This window comes from Echinops telfairi, unplaced genomic scaffold (assembly GCF_000313985.2).
Source record: "Echinops telfairi isolate 266 unplaced genomic scaffold, ASM31398v2 ScPeMD7_3533;HRSCAF=4204_0, whole genome shotgun sequence".
NCBI classification, from domain to species: Eukaryota; Metazoa; Chordata; class Mammalia; order Afrosoricida; family Tenrecidae; genus Echinops; species Echinops telfairi.
The window spans coordinates 37,182,959-37,200,187 of NW_022107431.1; the positions used below are offsets into that span (position 1 = coordinate 37,182,959).

At 42.6% G+C, this 17,229-nt stretch overlaps 1 protein-coding gene across 4 annotated transcripts in view; it reads right to left on the bottom strand.

Moving 5' to 3' along the window:
- The window catches only part of EYA4 (EYA transcriptional coactivator and phosphatase 4), a 299,787-nt gene extending 295,748 nt beyond the window's left edge, over positions 1 to 4,039 (bottom strand). For all 4 annotated transcript variants that reach the window (XM_004701992.2, XM_045294471.1, XM_004701990.2 and 1 more), the window contains exon 1: positions 3,959 to 4,039. The gene's annotated coding sequence lies outside the window, so the exon portion shown is untranslated. The remainder of the gene's footprint in view (positions 1 to 3,958) is intronic.
- Positions 4,040 to 17,229: the final 13,190 nt, after the last annotated feature.

Genomic DNA, 17,229 nt, shown 5'->3' on the forward strand with positions numbered 1-17,229 from the left:
ACATTAAAAGACATGAAACTGCAAAAGACTATTACTCAGAGGGCAATTAAATGCACCACTGCATCTCACCCATCTCTAGGTGAATGCCTATGAGAAAATGTTTCTTAGTTCATCCGGGGAAAATTCATGAGAGGCAGGTAGAAGACTGCCATGCCAGCCCAGCCCTACCCGGGTTGATTTCATTCACCTAGTAACCATTGTAACAAAATCCTCCCACTGTATTTCTGAATACAATTAGTTTAAACTCTACAGGGAGATACATTATAAGTGTTTAGAAAATGTAAGAATAATACCCATTTGAAAAAGAAACTATCATTAATATATTCTCACGGGGGGCTGGTGGGGGGGGTGTTGATAAACGTTTGTTCTGCTCTTCAGTAAAAGGAGCTCAAAAAAAAAGACTCCTACTTTTGATAGCATGCTTTTCTATTTATTTCTTAAATTAGTGATCTGAAGTATTTACAACCAGACAGTACCTAATTTTAGGTTTTAAGTGCTTTAACAGCTCCATGCAACATGATCAGCAGCTGCAAGGCAGAACTATGGTGAATAAACTCCTTATAAAGGGGGCCTGTTTCACTGAATGCTCAGTGTCCCTGCATTTACCCAATAGGAAAAAAAGGGGGGTGGGCAGATAATGAAAAAACATAATAAATACTTGCATTCTTAAATTACTTAACACTTCACTAAGTCTTGAAGAGGATTATCTCCCCTCTTCTTGAATTCTACATAAAAAGTATGAGGTTCCATTGGGGAAAATAAGTTAAATTTTATGACTTGGAAATTACAAGGCAGATTTTTTAAGAACCTAACTTTTTACAACAATAGTTATGGGGGTTTTGCCCATTCCACTTTCCTGAAAACTCTGGATAATTTCATTCCAGTGCACACAATTTTTAAAAATTAAAAACTAAGTCACACTAATGTATTTTTAGACACAGCATCAGTCATTGTGAGCTTGCAACAGGGATTCAAAACATGAAACTGGACACTGTATTTCCCATGGCTATGTCAAATTTATTTACACCCTAACTCACAACATACATAAAAATAAAACTCTTAGAAATGGAGGACATTTATTTATTTCTGTGACCAAATATGTCTCTTAACTTATTGAAGAAAACAATAAATTACAACAAAATGACAAATCGCTCAAGGCTGATTAGTCTTGCCCAGAGTAACTTTATTTATTGAGAATTTTGCTTCAACCATTTTCTAGAAATCCTTTAAAACTGAGCATCTGTATTAAAAATGGCTATGCTTGAGCCAATTTCTTTTTACATGAATCTTTTAAATAAATTGTTAAACATAAACATATTAAAATAAATATTAGCTATGAACACATCCATATATATGAATTTTTCATTTTAGAAAAGAGAAGTTAAGCTCTGATAGCTAATAATTTGCTAACTTAAATTAAAAGTTTCCTCGGTGTTTTTATTTTAGCTAACATTGTGAAACAACCTCTAATTATAACCCCTTTTAAAGCTGTAGAAGCATCGTGTGCTCAGGGTCATTCACTAAGGAAAACCGGCTCTTGAAAGACACATTGATTTTAGAATCCCACTTATTATGAAAGAAAATGACATTCTTGATAGGCAAAAAAGAAAAAAAAAAAGTTCTCAGTTAATCTAATCATGCTACTTTTAAAGCCAAAACTGACAGAGGTTTTTAAAACCTTGGTTTAATATTGAAAGACTTACAACTCCTAATCAGGTGAAACAGCCTTTTTTTTTTAATGGTTTACAATCAATGATAAATGAAAGTATGCCTCATTTGATCTGCGTTTGGGATCGTTACCATAAAAACCAGATTCTGGAAGTCTTGCCCTAACAAAAAAGTGTATCTCTGATTACTAATGCTTTTTTTATTTTTTGCGATAATTTCATCTTTTTAAAAACACACCTATGCGTTTGAATTCAGCCTCTTAAAATGCCCCCATGGTGCTTGGCAAGTATTTTGTTTGTTTCAGAACTCTCACCAAACCCCCTTTCAGAGAATGTTGCTTCTTTGGGTGTAAGCTTGTCAAAAATATTTTAAGAGGAAAAATATGATCTACTGGGGGAAGATTGTCAACCACAACCTCTGTCTTGAAGTTTTCAAAAGAAACGCAAAACAACAACAATCCGAAACCCGTCATCGACTTTTAAGGGTGTCAGTCGCTCCCGGGTAAATGAAACTTCAGAAGCTGTGGACCCGCAGTCCCAGTCCGCGGTCAATCGGTCGATCGTTAACCGAGCCTAAGACTCCCACCTAAGGCCCGCAGGAGCCCTGCGCAAGCCGACCCACGGTCGAGCGTGCAAACCACGGCTGCTGATGAGAAAAGGACCGACATGCCATCATCCAGAAGATACTTTTCGCCCCATCAATTACGTGGATCCCAGGCTGCCAAGCCAAAAGGGGTAAGGGAGAAAGAAAACTGTTAAGTATGAGCTCTTAATGTGAAACCTAACCTGTTGGTTCTCTGAGGTATCAGATTTTGGAAGTGTCTGTAATGACAGCCAGGAAAGCAAATTAATGGCCAATGGCCCACTGGGTTTGAACACGAGACTCCTGTTACCTCCTCGCAGATCAAGTACACAACACACGCGCACACGGAGGGCTCCACGTGGAACTTCTCTAAAACCAAAACACAAGCCCTGGCGCTATTTTGCACCTGGGCAGAAGGGGCAGCGAGGACCCGCACCTTCCCGCGCTGCCCTCAGGTAAGGAGTCCCGAGGACTCGCTCGTGGCCGCTCCTTCGTAAAAGGGACCGGCGACCGAGGTGAAAGGAAGGAAGATGGTCCCCACGTTCAATCCCTCACACAGCCACATACAAATCACACACACCCCACCCCCACCCCCCGTTAGCCTTCCACGGATCAAAAGAGGGGACCCAGGGGGAGCCGGCCACGCAGCCTAGGAGAGGAACACACACACACACCCCACTGCCCTCCAGCTGAAGGGAGTCAAGGGACCCTTTAAGAAGGAAGACTTAGACAAAAATTCAACTGTGGTCTCCCGTTTCTTTGACGCTCGGCCACCAGACTCCCAGGGAGCGCCAGGATGTGCCGAAAATCGCATTCAGAGAAAGTGAAATCTTTTGAAATGCTGCTAAACGAAAACTTTGGCTCCTGGGAGGCGCAGAAGTAAACTACGCGCACACGCCGTCCACTCTCCGACTGACCTGAGCCACATTAGAAAACAAAACAAAACAAAACACCCTGCGTCCCTTCCAGTCCCTCCACTACCCCCAGACCCTGCAGGCGAAACGAGAGAAAAACCTGCTCGGGCAGCCAGGTCCCTTCTTTGGGAGAAGTTACGGTCCCGCGGTGGCATCCGAGTCCGGAGCCAAGGAACAGGACTCTTCCGACCCGGCGCCTCGACTGGTACGGACCCTGGCAGCCTCCGGGAGGCCGTCGGTCCACGCTACACCAAAAAACGGGACGTGGGCGCACCGCCGTTTCAAAGCCCGGGGCCACGCAGAGAGCGCGCAACGCGCCCAGCACCCCGAAAACTCCGGCGTCCTTCCTCCCGATGGCGTCGGGGGTCGTCGCCCAATGAATCTCCCCACTGGAAGCACGCGGGGGCGACCCTGGTGCCTGCTCCTCGGTGAGCCAGGCACCGGGACCGGTGGGCGCGCGCCCGCGGCTGGAAGGGGCCGCCCGCCCCCTGTGGAGCCTGCTTCTCTGTGGCCCCGCGCGGGGCGTGCAGTTCGGAGGGCGCCGGGGTGCTGGGTGCTCTTTCGCGGGGTGCGCTCCGCAGCCCCCTGCGGCGGGGCCTCCGGCGTGCGGTAGCCAGGCGCTGGACGCCCCGGGGACTCCGGCGCCCACACTCGGTCCCTGGGGGCGCCTTCCGATCCCAGCGCTCGGCGCCCAGACAGAGCCGCGCGCGCACTTTCCCAGGGAGAGTGCGGGGTCCGACGTGACCTGTCCCCCTAAGCTCCCGGCGAGGAGTCGAGGGAAAAGGCGCACTCACCTCCCGCCGGCAAGACCCGGCCGCCTCGGGATACCGAAGTTCAAGGGAAGGTCCCAGCCGCGAGATCCGGTGTTTCTAGATACTTATTCCCGTTCCTTTCAGTGTCGAAGTTTTCCCTTCGCGCTGTACCGCTGGTGAAAACAGGACATCCCCTTCGGCCACCCCACAACAAACAGCGCTCACAAGTCGGGGAGCAATGGGGCGGGGTGGGGTTGGGGGGCAAGAAGCCGGCAGCGAGGGGAGGGAGGGGAAGGAGAGGGGCCAGAACCCTTGACGGACGCCCGAACGAAAGCCGGGAGGGAAAGTACAAGAAAGGAAAAGCGCGCGGGCCCCAGCCTCCGCTGCCGCCACTGCCCAGCTTTGACCACAGCTCCTGTCCCCTTCGGAGCGGGCGCGACAACTTCACGCGGGCTGGGCGCGCGGCAGGGGCGGCTGGCGTGCGCCGCGCTGCGGGCAACCTTGCACTTGCGCGCGGGGCGGGGACCCGGAGCTCCGCCGCGGGGAGCCCGGGGAGACTGAGCCGGAGCGCGAGGGGCGGCGGCGCCCGGGGGCCCCCACTCTGTTTTATTCAGTCTCGGATGATTGCCTGTTGTCAATGTTTGCAGACTCGCGTGGGGACCGCCAGGGGCCTCGGAGCCCTGGGCGTCCCCAATGGCGCCGCGGTAATCTCAGTGCCCTCCCCGTCGCCCCCACCCCGCCCCCACCCGGCCTCCAGCCCGCGAGGCCGCCGGGTGGCTAAGGGGAGGGACCCGAGGCCTCGCGGTCTGCCTGGCACCAGGGAACCACCACCCTCCCCACCTGCTTCTGCGGGGCAGCCTGCAGAGTTTGTGCTAACTCTCCTTCTATCTTTGTCCCAGGCTGGCGGCCCACTTTGGGCCGCCTTCACTTACCCCCAGAGAGGAGACAGAAGAGACTTCTACTGGGAACAAAGTAGAATAAAAGCCATCCTCAGTCAGATTGGGCTCCCTGTGAGCTGAGGCAAAGGCCTTTTGGGTGGAGATGCACCAGATGAAGGAAGGAGGAAGCAGTCTGGGCATGGACCGTGCTGGCAGGGCCCTTTGCAGCACTGGGCGAGGGTATAGGCGTCCCTCCCAGACGCCAAAGGTCAGGCAGTGACGATTTACTTCTTAGGCAGTGTCAAAGCCCAGGCACATAACTGAAATGACATTTCATACCTCAGCCCTCTGCACATGCATTATGTGCCTACACAGGATTTAATATCCCATATGCACAGGTGTGTACATCACCCCAGAGGCCACAGCAACATTCATAAACTCCACATCCGTTCAATCACCTTTTCCTAAAACCTACTGTCAGCTTTAGAAGTCTCTTCTTTGATTGTCATATTAATAATGGGCTTACTGAGAATTCACTGAGATTTAGTCACGCACTGGCCACTTCTGATACTGGAGATTGCACTTGATTTCACAACAACTTTATGTAGTTATTACTTTTAACTCCAAGTCACAGATAAGGAATCCTAAACCCAAGTAATTTTTTCCCTAGGACAACCCCAATGGTTTCTAGCCACAAATCCTATGACTCAACAAAACAGTTCCCACACTCCGTCAGATGTGGCCCAGGATCACAAGGTCACCACCAGTAGAAATGACTCCCATTCAAAGAAAATGTATTTTTAATATATTATCAGCTAAATTATAGAGTGAACCAACAGCTCAGAAAAAGATTTCAGGTACTAATTCAGCTAGATCTTATGCAACAACGACCATTCACTGTCAAGTCTAAGCAAAGGACAAGCTTGAAGATGGGTATGTACAGTGGATTTTTTAGTTCTAGTTCTAGTTGTCCAGAAGTGGTGGAAACGGCGGGGCTATCATGTAAAATGATAGCAGGGCGCTTTGAGGCTCTCCTCCATCACTGTCACGGCTTTCCTGCATGTTTACTTCAGAGGACTGGGCACTGCCAGTCATGTTTCCACTGAATCTCAAGGTAGAAGGGTTCTAGCTATTGGTTTGACACAAAGGGGCTTGAAGCTATCTGGAATACATTCTAGACTGAAAGGTGCCACTTACTGACCGCTTAAGAGGATAATGAACAGATTTCATTAATTTTACAGATCACATTTTCTACATTTTAGTAAGAAAACGGAGGTCTTAAAATTTGGGGCAATAAATGGCAGAGTTGAGATGCAAAGGAACCATTGTACAACCCCTAGCGCCATTCTTAGCTACTTTCTGTGTGTACAGTTACTGTCTCAGAACTATAGGGGCATTTCTACCCTGTCCTATAGGGCCATCATAAGTCAGAGTCAGCTTGACGGCAGTGAGTTCTGAGTGTTATGGTTATTGTGATTATTCCCACCCCTGGTGGTAGAGTGGTTACACATTGGGCTTTGACTGCATGGGCGGCAATGTGTAACCACTGGCCTCTACAAGGGAGAAAGAGGGGGCTTGATGCTCCTTCGAAGAGTCATAGGCCTAGAAACCCACAGGGCCTATTCTACCCAGTCCTATAGGCTCACCATGCGTTGGAATTGACTGGAGGGCAGTGAGTTCGGCTTTGGGGTTTGGAAAGGACTCCTGGTTGCGCAGTGACTAATTGCCCAGCGGCTAATTGAAAGGTCAGCAACATTCCAAACCCTCCAAATGCTCTTTGGGAAAAAGATGTAACAGTCGGCTTCAATAAAAGGGGGGTAGGGGGCAAGAAGGGGAATGGGGAGCCGCTAGCATTGATGATTGTATAACTCCACTTGAGGGGGTTTAGCAACAGAATTGTATGTGAGTGGATATACTGGATTGTGTTAGATATGTCAATAAAACTGTAGTAATAATAATATATTTTTTAAAAATATGTACAGCCTGGAAACCACACGGAGCACTTCTCTGCAGGCCGATAGGGTTGCTATGAGTCTTAATATGAAACTGGATGGTAGTGGGATTAGTTTTTGTTGGTTGGTTGATTTCATACCACCTTAAATTACCTCACAGACAAGTTTGAGAAACTTTGATACCAAGAATTACAGACTACATATCCCTCAACTAGAATTCACTGCCATTGAATCAATTCTGGCTCATTGCCCTCTATAGGGACAGAAGAATTGCCCCATATGGTTTCCAAACTGTAAATTCTATCCTGAGGAGCAAAAAGCCTCATCCCCCTGCCATCCCCACCCCTGCAGAGTTCAGACTCTAAATCATATTTTCAGTCTCTCCTTCCCATTAGTGGAGAGAAATGTTGGTTCAAGATATTTTGGGGTATTACTTTTTGAATTCTGTGTGTATTGAGTTATTGACCTCCTTTGAGGTTGAAGTGTCTCATTTTAAAATTGGTATTATTTTATTGTTCTTCATACTCTTAAAGCAAATGCAAACATTTTGTAAGCACATGATTAAAAAAGAAAGTCCAGAAAATGGATTGTACCAGTTCCTCTTTGCCCTCCCTCTGCCTTCTCCCTTCCTCCTCTGTCCAACTCCTCTCCCAGTCCTACCCCACCCCACCACCCCTCCAGCCACATACACACTTAGTCTTAAATCTTCCTTAACCACTGAATGGAAAAAAAAAAACCCAAAAACTGTTCAACTGGTATACATAAAGTGGCAGCATCTATTGGCCCAAATTGGTACTGCAATGAAGTTCTACAAAGCAGGGAAGAAACTGGGTAGAAAGAGAAAGAGGGAGGGGGGGAGGGAGGAAAGGAGGAAGAAAGAAAGAGCAAAAAGAAGGCAAAGGCCCATGGGAAAAATTCAAAAAGCCTAAAAGAAAAGAATGTGAAAAAATACTGAAGCGGGAAATCCACTACCAAGTTACCATATTCAGAAAGTGATTAGAAAACACAAGCAAGCTTTGCTTGACAGGGGTGAAGCCATTCAAAATAAACGTTCAACTAATCTGAGAAAGGACCGTGTTTGGAGAGGGGAAAGAACTTTAGACTTCATAGTGGAAATAGAAGTTTCACTTATTAGCAATTCTCTTCACCAAGCCCTCTGGGGCAGGATGCCTCCGCAGTTATCATCTACTGTTTGTTTATTTTTCAAATGTGCACGGCACTGCTTTTGCACTGGGTTTGTGCCAGTCCAAGTAAACAAAGCTCATAATCCAAAACACAGTTTTTATTTCATTTAAAAACAGCCTGGGGGGGAAAGCCGTGCCATCACTTTTGTAGGAACAGGTTTTAAGCTATCATCATAATACTAATAGAAATTACCTTCATACACACCCACACAAACATAAAAATAACCACACATATGTACGCATTAAAAAGAAACATAAACACACACAGAGGGAAAGTAGAAAACTGGATGCTTACAAAAACCATCCCAAAATAGATCTCTTGAATTAGCAATGCTTTCAGTGCACCTTTGAACTCCAGCTAGAAGTATATACCACTTTTAGAAAATAATGTCATTCAATTTTTCTAATCCTACTTTTGAGCATTTGGGAGAATGGACTTTTAGAGCCGCATCCATATAAATGAGGTTTAACAGTATTTTTATCTATGGATCTGTGAATGACAGACCACAGGGACAAATGAGATTAAAGCATAATTACCCAGGAAGTTAAAGGCCCTCACTGCTGGTTTTCTAAAATCTATTAATAAATATACCACTGACTAATTTTCTGTGAACAGATGAAGCAGCAGAAGGTTTTTCCTTGTTTGTGAAAGCAAAGAAATTAAATCTGCAGTGAGACCTGTTAGGTCTTTCTCCTCTGCTGAGCTCTGTGCTAAACTTCCTCCTTCTTGGCAAAGTCTCCAAGGGAAAGGTCCATTCTTTGGGAAACAGCTTCATGATATTTACTTTGAAATTCTCTCTTGAATTTTTCCCCCCTCAAATTAAATCCTTTTAGTAGGACACTAGGCAATTCCCTCTATCTTTCTGTTTACAACCAACCTTCAAATGTTTATAAACAGATAGCATGCCCACTTTTAGTCATCTGTTTGCCACGTTAAACAAATGGAAAGGCTTTTCATCTTGTTTCACTTCAGACTCTGCAAGTTCTTCGTCATTTGTATGGCTGGCCTCTGCATTCTGTACTGGTTTCGGTACGTTCGTTTTTGTCAGGAGGACCCCATCATGGAATGCGTTGTTCTCGGTTTAGTCTCATCAACCTGTCAGGATGAATTCAACGGTTTGCTTCCTTTCCACTGTGGCATTGTTTTGACTTCATTGCTAATGCCCCTAGCCTAAGCAATACTTTCATAATCTAACAAATATCCTATTAATCGGATCCATTTTCACTTCATACAATGTTTCCTTAGCATACCTTAAATATCTAATTTGACAAGTATTTCAAATGCACAATTTTAGTGATATAAACAGTTTAAATATAAGCAATATCAATTTGCTGTCTCTTTGATTTGATTACCACCTACATTTCAAAATAGGAAAGCTTAGATGTTTAACCTACTTTTAGGCAATTCTTAATTCCATAACCTTATAATGTTCATCAGCTTATGAAAAAACAACAACATTGATTTGTAATCTGAAGTCCCTAATTATCCAACTCAGTGATTTATGGAATGAGACATTTAACTTCATGAAAGGGAAATACATGAAGTAGACACTTCAAAACCTTGTATGTGAAACAGTTAACCCTAGTCTTCATTTCCTTTGTAAACTCTTAAAAGTCAAGAAAACTGCAAACTATCCACGTAGGCGGAATACTTTTGAATGAAAACATTATAAATAGTAGTACCAGCCATGCTTTCACATCATCAACAGCGACAGAAAACTTTACCTCCACGGGAGAGTGTTAGAAAAAAGCAGGTGGGGCAAGAAGCAGGTCAGCTGCTTCTCACTCATTTTCCTATTCACAGGGTTGCATGGGTCGTCTCCAAGCAAGCTCACTGCCCATTGAGTCGATGCCAATTCATAGCAGTGCTACAGGACAGGGTAGAACTTCCTCTGTGGGTCTCTGGGACTGTCACTCTTTAAAGGAGTTAGTAGAAAGCCTCGTCTTTCTACTTTCAAGGAGCTAGTGGTTGTTTTAAACTGCTGACCTTGTGGTTAGCTGTCCAACCAATCCAAGACCCCACGGGTCATAATGAGCACTTCTTATTGCACTGGAGCACACTGGAGGACATGAAAGGAACCCTGGGGGCGCTGTTACGTAAGCATTGAACTGCTACCCTCAAACTGAGCAACCCCCCTTGCCGAACGAACTCACTAGCCATGCCTCAAAAAAGATGAGGCTGTCTGCTGCCGTGAATACTTACAGCCTTGGAACGCCTGTAGAAGGTTGCCATGAATCCAAATGGACTCACTTGTAGAATTCTCGCCTCCAACGCCCAGCCAATGCACCTCATGTGCAGCTACCGTCCATCTGCAGTGGAGGCTTGCTTGCTGTTATGATATGAAGCAGGTTTCAGTGGAACTTTCAGACTAAAATGAATTAGGAAAAACTGTCTAGTGATCTACTTCCAGAAATCAGCCTATGAGTTAAGCAACCGGTCATGGAAATGACACATTGCTCTGTTCCACACGGGGTTGTCATGAACCAGGGCCATTACTGCATTTGGACTCAATGAACCGAAGCCATTGCCAGTTCCCTGTTAACCTGATTTCAACTTGAACTACGTGAACCTTAGTTACTCCATCTGAAATGAATGGTCCTTATTGCCAAAAATTTGTTCTCAACGGCTAGGACTAAAACCACACAGGAAACAAGTCCAGAGGACCTCAGACTTTGACACCAGCTGCGCTTTCACCTGCGCTTTGGGATATCAAGCTCCTAAAACCATCTTAGGACACTGGCAAATCCTACCTTCAGTCCTCCTCCTCACAGATTGCATTCTTTGGGGAAGAGTCTGACTAACAAACTTCATGTTGAAACTCTCTTCTCCCTTGGCTTCTGTGGACTTTTCCCTGAACTTGGCACCTCCCCCTGTCAGCTCCACTTATCTGACTACTCCTTCCTGATCACCTCCTTGAAAGTCCCTCGCTCCTGAAATGTGGGCTTCCCTTTAGCATTCAAGCATGCATACTTGATGAAAAAGGAATTGAGATGAATTAGGCTCCGTCTCTGTGCTCCAGAACCATTCAGTCTACCGAGAAAAATAGGGCATTTAAAAATAGTTATTACATGAGGGAGAAAGTGTCAAGCTCCTTCAGAGAAACATTGACAAACCTGCTCTTTTCCTTCAGAGCAGAGAGAGTTTGTGTCTAGCGGTAGGAAGGAAGGCTTTATCATTTTGATCGGCCTGAAAGTGTAAAGAGCATTTAGCTACATATATAATTCAACATAACACACAAAGAAGACATTGCCCTCCCTTTCACTTTCTCCCAAATATGATTCTCCTCTCTCTACACCCTTCTGTCTTGATTGCACCTGTAATTGGTTTTCAAACCATCTGTGCAAAAGTGGAAGTAAAGATATAGTATTTTCTGGGAAGTTTTGAATTTTACATAGATAACTATAGAGATAGTAAGCTATATTAATGCCAACTTAATTCGGGCTTCATCTACTCTCACACAGACTACTTAAGTAAGGTTATAACTGGTTTTCCCATTCCTAATGCCTTTTTACACTTGCCCTATCAGATTACTCACTTTAATATCCAGTTGTGTTTATATTACGCCCTTATTTGGGGGAAGTAAATGTCTTTTTGCACACATTCCAGACCTTTTAATACAACACCATCTCCTTTCTTTTCAGCTATCCAGAAAGAGGTGATTTTTGATCTTTATTTTGAAATTCGTAGCTGTATGTATTTTAGTATAAGTCAAAAATATTATGATGATTACAGAGAGTACAGAATGTTTCACACAACTTTGAACTCTTTGAGGCACTTGATGTAGCATCACACACAAAGTAGGCATTTCATAAAAACTTACGGAATAAATTAATGATAACTCAAGTCGACTAGTATTTGAAATACTGGTGGGAAATACTGGCTCAATCCTGGTGGATGGAATTAAATGGTGCTTCCCGACATAGGCAGAGTGGGAAGAGGTATTTGCCAATCTACTTCTGAAACATTTGACCAATGATAGACATAGGTAACAGTGGAACATGACCTGATACAGTATCAGACACTTAGCTCCTCAAATTGGGAAACACTAAGCACAACTGGAGAAAGGTCACCTTATCAAAGTAGAATTGACCTTAATGACATGGATGGAGTGAAGCTTTCTGGACCTTCATCTGCTCAGAAGCCATGACTGAAAATGAGAAGAAGCAGGTGGGAGCATTCATTAGTGTTCAGAACACAGAAGCCTCAAGCATGAAACATGGAAAGTTGGAAGTTGTCAGAAATTAAATAGAATTAATGAAGATTTATATTCTATGCATTAGTGAGCTGATGTTGGTCATTTTGAGTCAGAAAAACATATGGCCCAGATGACAGAGATTACAAATTAAAGTGTAATGATGTTGCATTCATTGTCCAAAGGAACATGCTAAGGCCAATCGCGAAGTACAACACGGTGAGTGATAGAATAATACCAGCAAGCCTACCAGGAAGACTGATTTAATAAAGTACTCTTCAAATTTATTCAACAACCACCAAAGTCAAGGATGAAGATACTGAAAGTTAGTACCAACTGATACTGGCCAAATATGCAATCCAGGTGCAATAATTGTTAGTGATGGATGTGCAACTTGAAAACAAAAAAGGCTATAAGATCTGGGTGATAGAAACAATGCTGGAGATTCCGTGGTAGAATTGTACAATATCCATGACTACTTTATTGCAAATACCACCTGTTTCAGTATTTATGTGGAATTAATCAGATGAAATACGCAGGAATTAAGTAGAATGCATCTATGGAAAAGATGTGGAGGGGCTCATGCAATGTTCAAACCGGGCAGGGACTGAAGCAAAAGACTATCAATTGCTCATATGAAACTTCCAATTGAAGCTGAAGAGAATTAAAACAAATCCACACGAGCCAAAATAAGCCCTTGCATTTATTCTAAAGGCCTCTTCAAAAAACAGACTTAATACTTTAATTCCAAATGACTGAAGATCAAATGATGTAGGATGACAAGGAGATCATACAAGAAGAAAGCAATAGCTCATTGTGTGGACCAGACTGTCTAGAGAAACAGAAGCAGTGTCACTCATCTCTGTATAAGAAAGAGATTTAAATGCAAGGAAAAGTTACATGTGAAGAAGGAATCCCAGCCCAGTTCAACTCAAGTCCATATGCCTGATAGTAGTCCATAAACTCTTCTTTAGACTCGTGTAGTCACATGCGGTGATGCAGAACAGGAAGACCATAGGCCTGTGGGTGCAGAGGTGAGTGGATCCATCATGAATGGACGCATGGCAGGGCACTGGCAGCTCTCAGCATCAGAGGCAGAGTACAAGAAACCAAGAAGACAAAGGGGCAGAGAGAGAAGGTGGTTCCCAGGGCCCTGCGCCAATCCCTTATAAGAAGGCCACACCTTTACCGAGGTGTCTTCAGGCTGTGATCTACTTGACAGGTTGGACTTCACTCCTATACTTTCACGAAGTTGACCTAAAATCATTTAATGACCCCAATCATGAAGACAAGAAAGAAAGAAAGGGGCAAAATGGATGTCTGACGAGACTCTGAAACTTGCTCTTGAACATGTTGTTGCCATTAGATTCTAATGAGTTGGGTCTAATTCATGATGGTCTTATAAACGACAGAACAAAACACCATCTGGTCCTGTTGCACCATCCTCAATAATTGTTCTTATATTTAGGTTCATTGTTACAGTAATTGTGTCAACTCATCTCATTAAAGACTTTCTTCTTTTTCATTTGCCCTCTATTTACCAAGCATGCTGTGCATCTCCAGGGACTAGTCTGTCCTGATAACATGATAAATGCCTCTAAGAAGCATTCTGCCTCGACTTCTTCCAAGACATAGCTGTTTGTTCTTTGGCAGTCCTTGGTACTTTCAATATTCTTTGCCAATACTATATTTCAAATACATGACATTTTCAATTGCATAACGTGCATGTGAAAGTTGGACATTAAAGAAGGAATATTCAAGAAAAATTGATGCTCTTGAACATAGAGTGGCTAAAGTGAATGGAAGAACTTATGGAAGTAACATAACTGAACAGAGGATTTCAAAAGGCAATTCCAGAAGACAAAATAAAGTATGATAATGAAATGTGACAAGACCTGGAGTTGGTAAAAGAAAAATGAGGAATAGATTCTGTGCTTTTCATGCTGAAGGAAGAAAAAATCAAGCCCTGAGTTGGAAATTGAAAAGATTCAATGGGCAGAAACACTGAATGGCACATGAAACAGAAAAAGAAGATAGAAGGACTACAGAGAATCACTGTATCAAAAAGTATCCATTAAATTGGCTAATTTGATTATATTCTCAGAATTACAATGGGGATGATCTGTAAATGTTCCCCAATGAAAGGCTAATGACTCTCAAGTGAACCAGGGACATATATAAGGCATAGAATACATCAATTGATTTTGAGCTAGTCCTCATCATAGCTTTAATGCAAGAAAACATTGTTCTTATGATGTGGTCCTACTCAATATTTGCCTTCCTGAAGATACTACTGAAGATATGTGTGTTATAGCAAGTGTGCACTCCAGCATTCATTCTGTTCTGTTCCATTGAATTTTCCAAAAGTGTCAGTGTAAGGGGATAGTTAATTGTTATTTTAATTTTTATTTCTCTTATGGCTAATGATCTCAAACATTTCTTCGTATGATTTTTGACTGCCAGGATGTTATAGTTGGCAAGTTGTATATTCATGTCTTGTACCAATTTTTTCTTTGGGTTGTTTGTATTTTTCTTGTTAAGATGTTGTACTTTGTATGGCTATTGGAGATTAGCTCTTTATCTGATGTACTATTACTGAATATTTTTCCCATTCTGTGGATTCTCTGTTGACTCTTTTGATGAAGTCTTTTGAAGTGCATAAATGTTGTGTTTTTAGTAGGTTCCAGTTTTTTATTTTTGTCTTCAACAGTGTGGGTAGTTTTCATTATACTTTGTATTGTGCTTTGTATTAGGATCCATAAATGTATCCCTATTTTTTTCACTGATGGTTATAATGATTGTGTTTTATATTTAGGTGTTTGATCCACCTTGAATATGTTTTTGAACATACTGTGAGGTATACATCTAGTTTCATTCTTTTTACAATGAAGATCCAGCTTTGATAATCCTATTAAACATTCAGAGAAGATTCAATACCATTTTATATAAACTACTCCACAATCTACAAATGGACTATACACTACCAAACCCATTTTGTGAAGCAACTGTAACTGATACCTAAGCCAGGCAAAGACATCAACAAAATTGAAAATTATAAACCAATATCTGTAATGAATATAGATGCCATGATCTTCAATAAAACATTAGCCAACATAATTCAATTATCATCAAATATTCAAGGATGATTTAATATTAGAAAAGCAATCAATGTAATTCATCACACAAACAGAATGAACTGTTATCTTCTCAGCTGAGGTTTTTCCATGTTTTATTTTGTTATTTTTTGGAAGGGGTTGTACGTTTCTGTTTACCTGAAATTCAGGACAGGTAGATCTGTAGAGTAAGTGGATTAATGGGTCCTTGGGATTATGGCAGGGGAGGTGGGGGGAAGGTGAGGAGCTAATAATAAGTACAACAAAGAAGACAATATTCTAAAATTGAATGTGATGACAATTTCCCAACTCATTTTCATATGTTTAAACTATTGAATTGAATGATATTTGAATCATATGACAGCAAAACAACATTTTAAAAAGAATCCATTAATATCCAAACATTTCAAGAGGTAGCATATGATCAAAAACTGATGGCGGTGAAGCAAAAAGTCCAAATTGCACTGAAGGTACTGAGAAAAGCAAAGAGTCAGGAACGGAGGAAATACCGATTGAGATGTTTAAACAAAGAGATACAGATCTGGAAACTCTCACTCATCCACGGGGAACAATCTGGAAGACAGCTAACTGGCCAACTGACTGGAAGAGATCCAAATCCACACTGTCCCAAAGAGAAGGGATAAAATACAAGGAAAAAACTACAAAAATATTACTAACATGCACAAGCGAATTTTCAAAATTTCATTTCACTTGAGATCATGATGAGATTTTCATAGAAGTACAAGAACGGAGTGACTCCAGAAACTGAAGCCAGCTATGGAGGAGGACATGGAACAAGGGACATCTTTACTGGTTTCAGATGCACCTTGGCTAAAAGCAGAGAGTATCAGAAAGACCTATATTTTATTGACTTTGCAAAGGCATTTGATTTTGTGGATATTAATAAATTATGGATAATATTGTATAAAACAAGAATTTAAACCACTTAATTGTGCTTACATGGAATCTGCACATACATAGACCAAGAGGCAGTGCTTTTAACAGAAAGAAAAAAAAAAGATACTGCATGGATTAAAATCAGGAAACACGTGTGTCAGAGGTATATACATTCACCATCTATATGTTGATCATATAATCTGAGAACCTGTTGTATATGGGCATCATGATTGGAGGTTGACTCATTAACAACTTATGAGATGCTGCTGAAACATCCTTTCTTGATGAAAACCAGGAGCCTTGGGGCACTCACTGATGATGATCCGTCTACGGACTTCAGTCTGGAGTATACCTCAGCATAAAGTGAACCGATAACCTGACAACTGGACAAATAAAATAAAATATTGGCATTTTCAATTATTTCCTTTTACTTACATTCACAATAAATTCCCAAGGAATTGGCATTCAATAAATCAAAGGACATATTGCACTGGGCACAGGAATCCTTTAGTGTCAAAGAGCAAAAATTTTGCTTAGAGAACTAGGATGTATCTTCGCCAAACTGAGGTTCCCTCAGTAGCCTCATAGGTATGTAAATAAAAAAGATCACTAGTAATTTATGTATTTGGATTATAGTCCTAGTGAAATATAGTTACTGTTCTATGTATTGCCAGCAGAATGAACAAATCTAAATCTGGGTCAGAAGACAGAGTGTTCCTTAGAAGTTAACCTGATTTATAGTTTTAGTATTAAGGTAGCAGAAGGATATTGGGCCTCCACTGAAGTACTCCCTCAACGCAAGAATACTTTCTTCTATTAAATTGGCATTCTATGATGCTCACCTTCCCGACACAACTCCTGAAGACAAAGCAGGTGAATAAGCAAATGTGGTGAAGAAAGCTGATGGTGCCCGGCTATCAAAAGGTATAGCGTCTGGGGTCTTAAAAGCTGAAGGTAAACAAGCTGCCATCTAGCTCAGAAGCAACAAAGCCCACATGGAACAACATATCAACCTGTGTGATCACGAGGTGTCGAACGGATCACTGAAGACAAACGGGTGCATAAGCAAATGTGGCGAAGAAAGCTGATGGTGCCC